Source organism: Lissotriton vulgaris, unplaced genomic scaffold (assembly GCF_964263255.1).
Source record: "Lissotriton vulgaris unplaced genomic scaffold, aLisVul1.2 SCAFFOLD_5315, whole genome shotgun sequence".
In the NCBI taxonomy this organism is placed as follows: Eukaryota; Metazoa; Chordata; class Amphibia; order Caudata; family Salamandridae; genus Lissotriton; species Lissotriton vulgaris.
The window spans coordinates 61,779-67,500 of record NW_028248801.1 but is presented as its reverse complement, the minus strand read 5'-3'; positions in this window follow the sequence as shown (position 1 = coordinate 67,500).

Genomic DNA, 5,722 nt, shown 5'->3' with positions numbered 1-5,722 from the left:
TCCCGGGGCAGCCTGCCACGCAGCAGGACCAAGGACAGCGCCCGGGATGGGGAGGCCGCCCTCCCCGGGCCCTCAGGGGCCCCGGCCGGAGCTGCTGAACTCAGCCGAGCGAGGGGAGGCTTCCCGGGCACAACGGAGCCCTGTCCCGGAGCTTTGGCAGTGTGGCAGGCCGGGGGACCGGGCCCAGGGCCGTGGCACCCGACCCGGGGCCCGTCCGGGCCCCTGGACCCAGCCGGGGCTCCCAGGCCCGGAGGCGCAGGGGAAGCCTCCCAGGGCAATCCGGACCCCGTCCCGGGCACGCAGCAGGACCAAGGACAGCGCCCGGGATGGGGAGGCCGCCCTCCCCGGGCCCTCAGGGGGCCCCGGCCGGAGCTGCTGAACTCAGCTGAGCGAGGGGAGGCTTCCCGGGCACGACGGAACCCCGTCCTGGTCCTTTGGCTGTGCGGCAGGCCGGTGGACCGGGCCCAGGGCCGTGGCACCCGACCCGGGGCCCGGCCGGGCCCCTGGACCCAGCCTGGGCTCCCAAGCCCGGCGGCGCAGGGAAAGCCTCCCTGGGCCCTCCGGACCCCGTCCCGGGCACCCTGCCACGCAGCAGGACCAAGGACAGCGCCCGGGATGGGGAGGCCGCCCTCCCCTGGACCTCAGGCCTCAGGCCTTCCAGGTAAGCCCGGCAATCTGGTCGCCCCGTTGGAAAGCATTGCGCGCTACTTTTGCAAACACATTATCTACCGGACTTGCTCTAGATGGCGCTCCAACATAAGGAATGAACCAACACCTTCCCTACTGGAATCGTGACGAGCTAAGGTCGTCAGCAGCACCGAAGGGGTTAATACAAAGTAAAGCAATGTTTATATTTTGTTGCACTGAAGTAAATGAAGGCAAATAAGTCAAACTAAAATATACCAAAACTAAATACATTTCCTAAAATAAATAGAAATAAATAAATCTGCTAAAATAAATACAATGGCCAGTTAATATATCTAAAATGTAGGCCTTGACCCAAGTTAATGCCCCGGCAGCTCCATTGTCTTCAACCAAGATTCCCAATGTTAGACTAATGTTCTGCTTTGTTACCTTTACTGCAAATTGTAAAGCGTTCTGATATCCTTCGGGATCAAGTACGCGCTATATAAAACTTTATAAATAAAATAAATAAATCTAGCCGCAGCTAGAGAGAGGCAGCTGGGACAAAACTATGTAATACAGAGTCGCTAGTTTACAATAGGTGGGGAGATAACATATAACACTCATCGATAGAATAACGTGAATATGGAGCCCTAGTGTGTGTAATAGTCATTGTCAAGTGTGGGAAGCAGCCTCTCTGGGAACCTGTAATGTATACAAAATCTTGCAGTCAAACTTTCCTGTAGTGTTTTGAAAATGTGTTGATGTCACCTTCGCCAAACTTCATCCACATTTGGGCTGCTAATTCCTCCATACAGGGACCTTAAGTCACAGGTTTAAGTACCAAGCAGCTTCAATTGTTAAATCTTGCATTATATGCAAATGATAGATCTGCCTTACATGTGATGTCACTTCCTGTTGTGATGTCACTTCCTGTTGTGATGTCACTTCCTGTTGTGATGTCACTTCCTGTCGTGATGTCACTTCCTGTGACCACGCCTACCTTGGAGAGTCCCCCCACTTCTTTTTTTAGGACTTGTGCCCTGTTAGTGAGTCTTTTTATCTCCCTCTATCGATGAAAAATTCTAGTCCTACGTCTATGTTTGTGGAATGTCCTGGTTTTTGTTGGTTTTCCAGATTACTCTCTTGTACCCTGCCCACAGACTGCCTGCCTCCATTACTCCTTCTGCCTCTGCAGTCACGACCTGGCCGTGCAGGTCTTACAGCCTCGGTTCAGAGCCAACTCAGTTGTGGCCGAGCCTTCAAATGGGCCTGGCTCCAGTGTGGGGGAGATCCAGTGGCTCTGATGTTATCGACCTTAGCAGAATGAAAGAGTGAGCCACCATCTTGAACTACTTGAAGCTGGGGGGAGTGGCGCCGCCTCATAAACGAGGGGTACTCTGGGGAAAGAAGGGGACAGGGTGCCGAGCTCCTTCATGTGGAGCAGATGTGGCATTAATGCTTGTTTACACGATGGCGAGCCATGCTTTAGAAGAAAAGTCATGACTCTTTCTTTACATGTTAAGGTCTGGATTAGAGAACGGTGTCTGCGGTTTTCAAAACGCAGAAGTGTGACTATAGTCACACAACCTAATAAGTTTATGTATAGGGCGCGCGTTCGCCCGCCGGGTGAACATTAGGACTGTTGAGAGAGGAACAATGTTTATTCTTACTTCATTAGATAGTAGTCATTTTATTGACCTTGGAAGGATGAAAGTCTGAGAGGACTCACCCCAAACCTGGGACCATGGTGTCGACCAGAAATCCATGGAATCCATGCTTTAACCTGCAGAGCCACCAGGCAGGATGTGATACAGGAAGTCAAGATAAATAACACTCCCTATTTCCTGTCCCAGTTTGTCTCCATGTTCCAAGGACAATACCAGAATTCATTAAGTTTTCACCTCACATTGACCTTTTAATGTGCAGCTTTGCACTAAAAGCACTGAGAAATCAGTGTGCCACCAGTCCTTTCAGTGTGTCTCCAGTCCTTTAGCCCCGCCTCACATCCTCCTTCAGTTTGTATCCGCAGCGCCCCCCGCCCCCGTCCCCCTCCTTTCGCCTTCAGGCAAAATCACTACTCTCCAAGTGCAATTTTGTCTGCTGTGCCCTGGCATCCTTTACCTTCTGTAACATCACCAACTTTTTTACCCTCCCTCACATAGTCTATATTACTACCCACGGTGTCCCTTCTTCCACCCTTCAGGCAGGGTCTCCTCTTGTTTCACACCCTGCACAGTTATCTACCAGCCCCTCCCTTCACACAAACGTAGTAAACTCATCTTCCCTCGCACCCACATGTGCTGTCCCACCAGATCCATAACCCATTACACCCTTCTACATCATGTTATATTCATTGTTTCTTTGCACCCTGCTACATCATGCTACATTCATTGTTTCCGTACACCCTGCTACATCATTTTATATTAATTGTTTCCAAACACCCTGCAACATCATGTTTATTCATTGTTTCCGTACACCCTGCAACAGTATGTTCATTGTTTCCGTACACCCTGCAACATCATGTTATATGCATTGTTTCCATACTCACTGCAACATCATGTTATATTCATAGTTTCCGTACACCCTGCTACATCATGTTATATTCATTGTTTCCGTACACCCAGCAACATCATGTTATATTCATTGTTTCCGTACACCCTGCAACAGTATGTTCATTGTTTCCGTACACCCTGCAACATCATGTTATATTCAATGTTTCCGTACACCCTGCAACAGTGTTATATTCATTGTTTCCATACTCACTGCAACATCATGTTATATTCATTGTTTCCGTACACCCGGCAACATTATGTACATTGTTTCCGAACGCCCTGCTACATCATGTTATATTCATTGTTTCCGTACACTCTGCTACATCATGTTATATTAATTGTTTCCGTACGCTCTGCAACATCATGTTATATTCATTGTTTCCGTACGCCCTGCAACATCATGTTATATTCATTGTTTCCGTACACCCTGCTACATCGTCCATTATATTCATTGTTTCCGTACATCCTGCTACATCATGTTATATTCATTGTTTCCGTACGCCCTGCAACATCATGTTATATTCATTGTTTCCGTACGCCCTGCAACATCATGTTATATTCATTGTTTCCGTACACCCTGCAACATCATGTTATATTCATTGTTTCCGTACACTCTGCTACATCATGTTATATTAATTGTTTCCGTACGCTCTGCAACATCATGTTATATTCATTGTTTCCGTACGCCCTGCAACATCATGTTATATTCATTGTTTCCGTACACCCTGCTACATCGTCCATTATATTCATTGTTTCCGTACATCCTGCTACATCATGTTATATTCATTGTTTCCGTACGCCCTGCAACATCATGTTATATTCATTGTTTCCGTACGCCCTGCAACATCATGTTATATTCATTGTTTCCGTACACCCTGCAACATCATGTTATATTCATTGTTTCCGTACACCCTGCAACATCATGTTATATTTATTGTTTCCTACACCCTGCAACATCGTCCATTATATTCATTGTTTCCTTACACCCCGCTACATCATGGTATATTTATTGTTTCTGTATACCCTGCAACATCATCCATTATATTCATGGTTTCCTTACACCCCACTACATCATGTTATATTCATTGTTTCTGTATTCCCTGTAATATCGTCCATTTTATTCATTGTTTCTGTACACCCTGCAACATCGTCCATTATATTCATTGTTTCCATACTCACTGCTACATCATGTTCTATTCATTGTTTCCATACACCCTGCAACATCGTCCATTATATTCATGGTTACCTTACACCCCATTACATCATGTTATATTCATTGTTTCTGTATACCCTGTAATATCGTCCATTTTATTCATTGTTTCCGTATACCCAGCACCATCTTTCATTATGTTCATTGTTTCTGTAGATCCTGCAGCATCATGTTATATTCATTGTTTCGGTACACCCTGCAACATCGTCCATTATATTAATTGTTTCCTTACACCCCATTACATCATGTTATATTCATTGTTTCGGTACACCCTGCAACATCGTCCATTATATTCATTGTTTCCTTACACCCCATTACATCATGTTATATTCATTGTTTCTGTATACCCTGTAATATCGTCCATTTTATTCATTGTTTCTGTACACCCAGCACCATCTTTCATTATGTTCATTGTTTCCATACACCCTGCAGCATCATGTTATATTCATTGTTTCCGTACACCCTGCTACATCATGTTATATTCATTGTTTCCATACACCCTGCAGCATCATGTTATATTCATTGTTTCCGTACACCCTGCTACATCATGTTATATTCATTGTTTCCATACACCCTGCAGCATCATGTTATATTCATTGTTTCCATACACCCTGCAGCATCATGTTATATTCATTGTTTCCGTACTCACTGCTACATCATGTTATATTCATTGTTTCCATACACCCTGCAGCATCATGTTATATTCATTGTTTCCATACACCCTGCAGCATCATGTTATATTCATTGTTTCCATACACCCTCCAGCATCGTCCATTATATTTAAGGCTCCCTGTTTTCTGTTTTTACAATGTGCATTCTTGCTGCATTTATTTTTAAAATGGATAAATACAGAAAATGTGCTTCTTTTAAGTGACTCTTCGTGCTGTCTTTCATGAATTATAGCCCAACAGCTGAGCAGATGGACAGCAAGGTAAATTAAAAAACAGGATGCACATTTCTTTAAATAACTGCATTTGTCAACATGCATTTGTGGTACAATGCTAATATTTATCAGTGGATGTACTGTTATGTAAAATTTGGCAACTTAAATAGTTAAAACACGACAAGTATGAGTGCGCGTCTATCATTTGAATAAATATGGAAATGTACCAATTTACAACTACATTTATATGCAAAACACAAAATAAATATGGATGAATACATATAAAATGTCCCAAGAATAAATATGGATAAATACAGACGGAAATGCTAAAAAAATAAATACCATAAAACCGGAGCCCTAATTATATTCATTGTTTCCATACACCCGGCAACATCGTTCATTATGTTCATTGGTTCCATACACCCCACAGCATCATGTTATATTCATTGT